Below are 11,481 nucleotides of genomic sequence, written 5' to 3' on the forward strand. Positions count from 1 at the left end.
GGTCCGCGAAGATCCCACATGCCGTGAAGCGGCTGGGCCCGTGAGCCATGGCTGCTGAGCCTGCGCGTCCGGAGCCTGTGCTCCGCAACGGGAGAGGCCACAGCAGTGAGACGCCCGCGTATCGCAAAAAAAAAAAAAAAAAAAAATGTATACGTTGTTTTGACAGCTTCATGGCTCCATACGCCCTCCCAGGAATACCTGTCATGAAGTCATTTTGTATAATCCCCAGGGCTTCTGACACTAACTGGTTGAGCTAAGTCAACCAGAGTCTTCCTAAGGATTTTCGATCTGGAACTTTCTCCAGATAGCAAAGCTGTGACATATGGAACTCCCGCTCTGTCTACAGCCTTTTTTCTTGCAAAGTAGACAAAGAGTAGATGCATCTGGTCTTGCACAGAGCACCAGTGGAACAAATGCTGAGACACGGGTGAAGGCGTGCCATGCTGACCCCAGCTTCCGAGGCTCCTGAAGAAGCCCAGACACATCCTACCCTTTACCCAAGGCTTGGCTGGCCACTTGCCCCAGGATCCTTCCAGCAAGGCCCCCTTTTTGTTTAATGGTGTCTGGCATGTGCAATCAAGAGTCCAGATACAACCAGGCAACACTGGTATCTGTAGGTTTCAAAGCTGCTTTGACAGCTTCCATCAGAATTTACTAAGTACATACATTCACTTAAGAGGTAGTTCTCAAGGCCCTCCTAAGTGCCATGCACCAGAAAGAGAGAGAAATGGTGGGTGACTCTTCCTCTCCCACATCCTGTACTTGGAAACAACAGTGAACCCCACACTGGGCCCCAAGAGTCAAGAATTAGAAGTAAAGTCTGCCCGACTCTGGGTAGGGTACCTCCTCTGGGCCTGTTTGTCCACCTTTAAAATGAAGGACCAGTAGTTTTAAAACTATCATCAGGGGAACCCTAGTATTCCATAGGGGTGCTTGAGAATTAAGGGAAGGAGTGGGAGGGAAGGCTGAATGGCCCCTGAGCCCTCTTCTACTTGCTAACTTGGGCAAGCCTGCTTTTATGAACTGGCTTCTGTGTCCAATTTTTTTTTTTTTTTAACTGAAAGAATCCCTTTGCTGAAGAGAAAGCAACCAGATGGTCCCTGCAGTTCGACCTTCCAGTGTTGCTAGCGCTAAGGTCTTCATTCAAAAATGTTAGCCTTTTGTCTTCCTGTCCTTCTCATCAAGGGCACTCACTAATAAAAGGTGAACTTTCTAACTCTGAGAAGACAAAATGGATCAAAAACTGGACAACTGGTTCCTAAATAGAGGGCCCCTTCATCAAAAATTGTTCCAAAGAGATCCAAGCAGGTTACTTAATCTTCATAATAAACAGTGAATAAAAAGGCATTGACACCACCAGAAGGATTCAAAGCAATTGTTTCTCCACTTAGCAAATAGTAGTCAGAGGCCAAAAAAAATCTTTTATGTCACTGCAGGAAGCAGTGAGGTGATTTCTGCGTCTTTCCTGTTTTATTAGGTAGTAGAGACTATAATTATTAGCAGGGAACCATGTTTGCATCTCGTGAGATAACTCAGGAGCTCCCAAACGGGAGACCTGGCTTGCTGATTCAGATCTGGGGTGGTGCTCCATCACTGTATTTTTTTAACAGCTCAGCCATGTTTGGAAATGGCAGCGCTTGTATTCTCAGTAGTCCTGAATATAACTTATTTTCTAGGTTTCTCTGCTGCACTTACAAAAATATTGCTCAGGGCTGTCTGCAAAGTATAGGGTTGGGGAGCAGGGTTGTGGGGGGGGATCTTGGGGATTTGGAAAATAACACCCCTGTCCTGCAGGAACATACCCAAAGTCCCAGGACAGTCCATTAAGGAGAAGCCCACAGTGTCTCCAACTAAGTCCTGAGCTTCTGAAGGGCAGACCTGGAGACCTGTGCTTAGGTCCACCCACAGGACCTTGACAGCCTAGGTATCGGCCATTAACTGCATGTCGTCCAAGCAGGAATTCACAGAGGTGCTCAAGTTGGCCCTGTAAGTGGGAGAACACAACCCCCTGCCGTGTGATTAAGAGAGACAACAGGATTTTTATTATTATTATTTTATTTTCATATACAAAAAGATAAAACTTGAAACAGTTCTAGATTTTTCCTCCTATCTGTTGGGGTGTGGCTGCTTCTTCACACAGGGGGAAAAAAACTACATTCACATCGGTTTATTTGAGGACCCAGTGCAGAGTTCAAGCAGCAAAACCCCAACTTAGCAGATCTAATTCCAAACTTGACACTCATTTCTAAAATTACCACAGTAAAAAGGAACAAAGATCCACTGCAAATGAATGAACTATGATACAATGTTCTCTCCAAAATGTCTTCATTTTGCAACTGTAATTACATGGATGTCTGCTTTAGGCCATTTTAGATGTGTGCGGGTATATAATATATATATATATGTGTGTGTGTTTTATATATATATATATATATATATATATATATATATATATATATATAAATCAGCGCACTTTTCAAATCCAGACAGGGTAACAGCAACAAGCTTAACTCTGTGTGTGTGTGTGTATATATATATATATTTTTAAACATGATACTTTAGTATAACTTTTGTTAATTCAGTAGTACAATCTATTTCTGTTCTACAAAATTTTTATTTTATAGCTACAAGGGTGAAAAGTGACCTATTACATTTACATCTCATATATCCTGGCATACAAACAGTACTTACTGAATTTGAGCCAAAAACTAGAAGTCTTTAGTTTTAGCACTTGAAGAGCTTCTCCACTTCTACAGCTTAAATCATATCCTAGTCACATTTCCAGAGTTTTCAAATGATTCATCATTGTAAACCGTGAGAAACAGGTGAATCCAAACTTTTAATTACAGTTTTATATACAAGTTAGATAACACAGCTCAAAAAGACTTTGCTATCCATCCTAAACCCAACACACACATTCTCCACTAAGTTATTAGACAAGTCTTAGGATTTTCCTTCTTTTCCTTACAAATAATACACACATTTAGAAGGAGCTTGTAAAACTGACATATAAGATGGCAAATGAGAGGTGACATCTGTTGGTTCCAGAATTGGTCCTGCAAATGTTGTACTCTGCTGTGTTCCTTAACTGTGTGTCTGTTACATGCAGAAGCTCTTTTCACAAGAATTGACATCAAACTCAATGTAAGTTAAATTTACAGTACTGTATGAAGTTCTTCAGATTCAAGGACAAATGTGGAAAAAATACTAACACGTGAAAAATTCGGCCTTTGATGCTACCATTAAGATCATGTCAAATTCATAAGCAGATTCTTTTGTACAGTTGAAAAACGGCATTGTGTGGATTTGTGGCGTGGAACTGAAATCTAGAAGTATGTTTCTCATCTGCGGTAACCCTCACCCCCAATTCTCAAGTACCACCCAATTCTCTTTGCATTTTTACAGAATTCCAGGGGAAAAAAAAAAAAGGGAGGAAAAAGACGCTGGCATTTTAACAACTCCTCCCCTCACAGGAGGTCTTCACACTCTCAGATGAGGTCTCCTAAGAATCTCTGTAAGGTCACTGGCTCTCAGACGGTGTTTGACAATGACTGGGACACTTTCCAAATCAAACCCCAGATGTTGCCTAACCTTCCCTACTCTCATCTCTGTCATTGCTGGTAAAATTTCGACGAGTGTGTTCTTCCCTTATGGAGAAATTATTTGGCTCAACATACACTTAACTCGTGGCAGGGCTCTGAGAAAACCCCAGCTGGGCTAAAGCCCTTGTAGAGACTGAAGTAAACAGCGCCTGAACAGAGTAGAGACCGAACACTTCGAGGGCTGAGTTGGGACCCAGTGGGTACACACTGACCCTGGTGTCCCATGGTCAGCAGGACAGGCCAGGTGGGCAGCCCACGCTCGTAGGGCTGAGTTACCACTTTAATGTTGGTCTGCCATCTATGCCCCAGCGACAAAAATTCAGATGTGGTGACTGCTGGTTAATTAAACTTTCTGAACTGGTAAAAAAGGCTCTTTAAAAAATATATATATATTTATTTAAAATACATCAAAATGACAAACAGCCATAACCCGCAAGGCCTAATTTCACAGCAACATACGCTACAGACATCTTCCCGAAATGCACTGTGGTGGATAGGGGGCGGGGGTTTTCAATCCTGCCATCTAAGGGAATGTTCTTCATTTGAGCTTTAGTGACTGGAAATGTGTTACAAAGAGCTCATTTTCGGAACTCATTTGTGTACAAGGCCAACCAGTTGAATCACTCTGCCTATTCAGACAGCAGAATACTGAAAATGGCAGAATTCAAAGTGGAGCGCGGAAAGCACCCTTCAGATGGCACTCAAGACCCATCCCACCGCAGGGCCATGAAGAGCTTGCCAGAAGCCCCTTTTGCAATCCTTGGGAAGAGTTTTACTTTAAAACAAATAAGTACCCATACTCGGCAGGGTTCCTGCGTGTGTATGTCACAAGCCTGCAGTTTCGAGAGGACCCAGATGGTGACACTGTTCAACACAAGGTCTGAGGTAACTGGTTCTTAACACACCTGGAGCACAGAACTGCATCCAGAAAATACAGCTGGGAAAAAGGAAAAAGGTGGGGTTTCGGGCTAGAAAAGACAAGTAGAAAAAAGCTTACAGCAGTTGCTTTTGGGGGGAGGCAGGTGACAAAAACAAAGGCACAACAGAATTACATTCCAAGACGTGGCTGGAGAGCAGAGAAATGTTCTTTGATGGGGAACAGGAAAATGACGGATGGTTGGTTCCCAGAGTGCTCCTGGATCTGCCGAAACTCAATTCATTCAAGTATAAAAGGGGTAGCGTAAAACTTTACTCTCGATCAGACCGAATAAAAGCACAGCTGGTTTCACATGACACATTTTGTCCCAACCAGAACACCTCCGAACGCAGCAGCTGAAGCCAGCAGGCAGGGGCTGGGGAACAGGCCTTCAGCCATTACGGCTACAGAGTATGAGCTACATGACTCTATACTTGAGTACAGATGAGTATACACGATGTATACTTCCTATACATCCCCAACAAAAAGGCTTATTACCCAGTAACCATCCACTCTCTACCCAAAAAATCAAAAGGCTAACATGAAGACTGCCTTCCAGATTATGGCAGTGATGCTGACCTTTGTAGGAAGAGCAGGAAAACCTTGTAGATACTGGAAAAATGCCCTGCTGGTACAGGATTCTGAGCCTCCTCCACAGGCTCCTGGGTTACTCGCTAGACTAAAGTGGCGAGCCAACGCAGCCCCTCTCGCCTCCGAACAGCCCTCACAGAGAAGATAACATGTGTCTGGCAGCTCTCCGTATAATCTGATCACTATGTCCACACACCACCCTCCCCCTTTCCGAATAATTACTCCATTGGGAATTCTGTCCTGAAAACTGGATAATTTGGTCCTAGATAATTCAGTTTGGCAGATTTCTCCAATCACCAAATCCTCTTTTCACGTGTTCGTAGCCTGAATCTTATTCTAATCCCAACCCACCCCAACCTGCACCCATGCAATTTCTGTTCCCCAAAACACCTTCATACTACTTCACCCATGAGAGTAACTTAGAAACTAATTATTCACCTCAGAACCCTTTGTTCAAAAGAAACCTCAGGAGGAAGCACGACTGTGAAGCACACTGCAGGCTCCACTTGCCTCTCCGAGGCCCTCTCCTCCAGGTCTGCAAGGAGCAGGGCTGAGCACCCCTGTCCTGCACAGACTGTCCCACACAGACAGCCACGAGTGGAGTTTTGGTCAAACGAGACCCAAAGATGGTCTGTAATCTGCCAGTGTATCAACGAGAATCCGCAGGAGCGCTAAGTGACAGCGCCACACCACTTACACTCCAGTGTATGTTTATCTTGAAAGGTAAAGCTCATTACTCCGATTAGAGAATCATTCTTATTCGAAACTCACTAGACTTTATAAAAATAATCTGTGGTATAAAACAATCTCCACACTGTGCAGAAGAAATCTGTCAGGTGATATAACTAAATATATATGTAGTGCTATAGATTTTTTAAAGTAAAATTTCAAGTGTTGTAACTCTATTATATAACCTATACTTTTATTTACAATGCTACCTAACAACATTCCAATGCAAACATGATTCGGAGAATCAGGGAACGAGCCCACGCCCAACCAACAGCAGAAATTCCCAGGACTCAAGCCGGAACTCATCCATTTGCAAAAAACCCATCCTCACCTGCCTGAAAAGCGTTAGCTAATGTGTTGTATTTTTTATAACCGTCAGCTTAAAAATGTAAACTTTGCAAATGAATGAAACGCTTTTCTGTAGATGTCCACAAGAAACCACGTTTGTAGAATCCACTGCATACACACGTGTCCGTGTGTATATTTCTTTAGTGTCCTGTAACTGGCTTGCAGTAGTTCTCAGAATTGTCTAGGCCCCAGACAATCCAAAGACACTCCTGGAGAAGAAAGGGCAGCACAGGGCCCATCTCCACATGCTGGCGTTTAGAGAATATGCATTTTAATTCATGAGGAAAAAACACTTGTGTTATCGCTACGAGCTGCCATAGGAGCAAATAATATATCACTGGTTTTGGCACTACAGGGATACATGGAGTAACCACAATCAAAAAGTCCTGCTTCATTCATACCTGGAAGATACCATCACAAAAATGTAAAGGCTTGGTAAAAATTGTAAAAATTTAAATAGTGGTAAATCCTTTAAATTCAAAATCTTGTCCAAACCAAAGTTTACAGTGGACCCAAAATGAGTTTAAAATAGGAATATTCAAAATACCCCACTAGATAATTTGGACTTTTAACTTGATGATAATGTATAGGTCTCCTGGACCCACTACAGTCATCCCTCTGTATGGGGGAGGAGTGTGGCAGGGGGATGGGAATCCAAAACCCACTGAGGCAGAGGCCTCTTACATAAAATGGTGTAGCATTTGCATATAACCTCCACAGATCCTCCCCTATACTTGAAATCACCTCTAGATTACTTATAATACCAAACACAATATAAATACTATGTAAATAGTTGTAAATACAATGTAAATACTATGTAAAGAGTTGCCAGTAGGTGGCAAATTCAAGTTTTGATTTTTGGAATATTCTGTAATTTTTCCCCCCAAAATATTTTTGATCCGAGGTTGGTTGAACCCATGAATGAGGAACCCGTGGATACAGAGGGCCGACTGTAATTGTTTTTAAAGTGTGGCTGAGTCAAATAAATTAATTTCCAAGGGAGAGGGTGCATTTTAAGCTTCAATTTCTTTTTGCTACAAAACTAAAATCATCTTTTAAAACTTCCCCAAGCCTCCTAAAGGTCTGGGATACGTTCATACGTGAATTGCTGGTTACAAATTAACTGTCAGGAGTCTTACTTAAAGAACTATGCCTATAACCCTGAATACACTGTTTACAAATCTAGACTGAGAAAATAAACAGTTCATCAACTGAATTACTGGGTCTGTTTCTTTGCCTAAAACATTACTCCTGATTGAGACTTAAACTCATCACTACTAGGCTAGCACATTAGCCGCTGAGCATTTTATTAGTTCAGGCTGTGTGAACAGCCATCGACCTAGGAGAATTCAAATCACCCAAAAGAGGAGAAAAGGCCATCTTGTCCTCTTTCCTTTTCTGGCTGCTTGGGGGAGGGGGAGGGGGCGTGTAGAGAGTCAATTCCCTGTGCTTCTTGGAAAAATGTGGTCTGAGGGCCCCTGAACTGTGAACCAGGCAGGGCTGGCTGTCTCTCCAAAAGATTCAGAACCCAACAGGCCATTGAAATAGCTGGGACTGACAGACTGAGTAAACTGAGTTCTCCTGAAAAATGCTTTCCAATTTAGATATTTTTTCTAGGGAGCCAAGTTCTCCGGAATAATGCCTGGCTGTTCAACTTCTAGTACCACTTGTAAAAACTTACATACATACGCTCACTATATTACTAAAAAAACATCAAATCCTTGTATTACCAATAGACGTGGGGAACTTCACATTGCATTCTAAAAAGAGGCAGAATTCCATTTGCAAGAGGGTCATCTAGTCCTCCCACCCTGGATGGAACAGCTGCCTCCCTGCCCTCATGGCTCAGAGCACAGGGGCCACGTGATGGGCTTTCCGCGCCACACATAGCACATGGTGGACCCTCAGTACACGGCTGGGCTTGCCACCAAGGAAACACCACACAGGCAACCCAAGCACCCAGTGCAGAAGGGCAGGGCAGCAGCCAGCAAGAACATGGCCAACTGGAGAGAAAGGGGACACAGAACTGCAGGGTCACCTGCTCAGCTCCCTAAAGCATGATAGGAGGATTAGCCTGGCCCCAGGGGCAGGGGAAGGACCACCTCAGTGGCCTGGAGATGGCAGATCTCTCCCTTGGCTGAGAACATGTGAGCTGGGGGCTCAAGAATCCTGAGGATGTTCAAGGCAGGACAAGGTCCTTCGTGTTCTGGACACATGCCACCACATCCAGACAGAGTGAATCCTGAGTCAGAAGCAGCTGGCACACACGGGGAAGCCTCCCCCAGCAGGACTGACCCCTCCGGGCACCTACTGAAAGCCAACAGGACAGGAAGGCCATCTGAACACCAGGCTGATGGCGCTCACCACATTTATGCACAGCTGGGTCTCGCTTCCTCCTAAGAAGGGTCCATTCTCAGCCCTCACACCCCAAGTAATCAACCAAAGGACTCCTGATAGGGACCAACGGCCCCAGGCAAAAGCCCAGCTTATGCCAGCCCCAGCATGAGCTAACGACTACATCCATGGCCTTCTCTGGCTGCCCGTCATGAAGAGTCCTCTGCAGGACACTGTGGCATGGTGGCCTCTGTCCCCACGTGTCTGCTCCCTCCCATGGATCTCTCTGGCTCAGGAGATCTCCCCACAGTGATCAAAAAGAACACACTCTCCCCCAAGTCCACCCCACAGCCAGAAGCCTGCCCAGACGACAGTACACTAGGAAGAAAGGGGCAGGGATCCTGGGCCACTTCTGTCCCCTGACTTGGCCACCCTCTCACCCTGGATGAGGCAGGGAAAGCAATGTCAGACTCCCTCCCTGCCCCCCCACCCCGTCTTCCACAGAGCTTGGCGGTGGGGGGGGGGAAGGTAGCAGTGATCTGAGATCGCCGGAAGTGGAGGCTACAAGAAAACTTTGTGAAGAAGAGCACAGGCAGAGGCCCCCAACCCCATCGACACAAATCAGAGCTCTGGATGGCTGACTCCCCGGAGAAGAAGACATGACAGTAAACCTAACTTTATCAGAGGCGGAAGACCCACCCAGGCCCCAGCAGCATGCCCGGGAGAGCGATGCCCACCTTCTCCTGGCCACGAGCAGTCAGGGACACTCAGCCTAGCACACGGGGAAAGGGCCGCCGGAAGCCTTCTGCCCGGCCACACCACATGGGGCCATCTCTGGACACTTCATTCTGGTGCCAAGGCCCCAAAGGGAGTGACAGTGGCTGAGCACTGGGTCAGCAAAGAGGGAGCGTCCCCAGACAAAAGGCCTGCCCTGTCCATCCTGCATCCTGCCCCGCAGGTCCCACAGCAGGGCCAAAACGTGCTCCCAGAAGAATCAAGCCAGCACACAAAAGAAAAACTGCCCAGAGGAAATCTAAAACCAAACAGAGGCTGGGGTTTAGTGTTCCACACGGGCTGGGATCAGGGATCTAATCATTCCTATGGTAAATTAGCTACATTTGTTACTGGTTTATTCTATTCGTTTCTTCTGAGGGTTGAAAAGTAGAGACTCCCAGCCCTGCCTAAGGAGAAAGCTGGAGAAATCAGATATGGCACTTTTCAATAAATATTTTAAAGCTTCTGAAAGACATAAGTGGAAAAGAAAAGCAACTGCTGTAAGGCCTGTTTTTCTGTTAAAAATTATTCCGAGGGAAGAAAAATACCACAGCAAAAAATAGCTTAAAAAGGAAAAGTCAGAAGACAAATAACTTACCAAAAAAACAAAAACAAAAACCTGTCCCTGTGGCCACCTTGGCCAGCCCACATTTTGACCCATGAAGCAAAAACTGAGCTCTGAGAGGGAAGCAAACTCGTCTCCTACCACACCCCGTGCCCAAACACGCAGAGGAGGACACGGCCCAGGGGCCCAGAACCCCGTGGCGGTGCACCGAGCCCTCACCACCAAGCCGTGCCGTCACAGACCGGCCCCGAGCAGTGTGGACCCAGAGGCCTACAGCTCAATTCCGCTATCACTGCTGCCGGTGTGCTTAAGAAATTAAGTCTCGAGTAAAATTACCTCACGTGGGTCTAAAGGCTACAGTTTCGCCAAGTTAAAGTGGGGTCACCTGTCATCCTGAACAGTGAGCAATCAAGTCGAGGGAAACACTTGAACTTCCAAATAACCCAGGAGGAGGCTCCCCCCTCCCCTTCTCATGCCAGTCAACCTCTCCCCATCGTCCACCAACTCGCCTACCCGCAAGGTGAAGAGATCCAGTTTTTAAATAAAATGGTCTAAAGAAACGGGAAGGAAAAGTCTTCACAAATAAGAGTGATGAATGCCCAGACTCGGCCCAGACGGCCAACCTACAGTTGATGACAATTATTTACAAGGGGGCGTTATCAAAGAAAAATGGTAGCACTCCCTAGAAGACTCACAACTTTTCTTCTTTTTCTCTATTTCTTTTAAACTTTCTTGTCATAAAAGCCAACTTACATTAAAATATACTTACTACAAGACAACACAACTAATAAAATATATAATAAAACTTACACAAGTAGAAAATTCTGAGGTATTTCTGGTTTGAGGTGGTCTGTGGTCGTGAAGTTTTAATTCTCTTACTCTTCAAAATTTAAACCTCGGAAGCCACATAGCAAAGCGTGTATGTGTGGATGTGTGTGTTTTGTTTTTTAAAAAAATTTGCATGTTTCATAAATTAAAAAAATTCAAATGTTGAAACAGCAGCATTAGGAACATTCACTGACGAGAGCAAGGTTATGGCAAAACAGAGAAACTGTTTTTCGAATATGCACCTCTTTAAAGGGTCTGGAGAAAGCTGTGTTCACGAGCCACAGAAAGGGACAATAACGTCACCACACAGGGCAGAGCCAGCACTGCAGGACTCCGGGGGTCTCCAGAGTGGCAGGCCTTCTTGGCAGGCCCAACCCAGGAAACTCTCCCGCCCTGGCTGTGCAGAGCGCCCCCTGTGGCCATTTCCCTGAACTGCTCCAGGAGGAAGCAATGTACATATTTCAACTTTTCCTCATTAAAGATATTTACAGTATCATGTCTTATGAAGAATGTACTCACTAAACCGTGATGATTTATACCCTTACCTAACCTTAAAATCAGGGCAGAAAAAATGTTTTGTCCTATGCCCAAGCCCAAGTGAGTGGAAAAAACTGGTCAGGGCCAACAGATGGGTCAGAGTCACACCTGATTTCAGACTTTCTCCAAACCCTGCTCTTGCCGTTAACGCTTGGCCTCCACACACTCCTTCCCCTCGATTCCTGGTTACCTGAGAAGTAGTCTCATAGCAAAGGATGTTGCTCCGAATGTGCCCGGGTCCAGTGTAGCTCTGCACC

The sequence above is a fragment of the Phocoena phocoena genome, chromosome 10 (assembly GCF_963924675.1).
Source record: "Phocoena phocoena chromosome 10, mPhoPho1.1, whole genome shotgun sequence".
Lineage (NCBI taxonomy): Eukaryota > Metazoa > Chordata > Mammalia > Artiodactyla > Phocoenidae > Phocoena > Phocoena phocoena.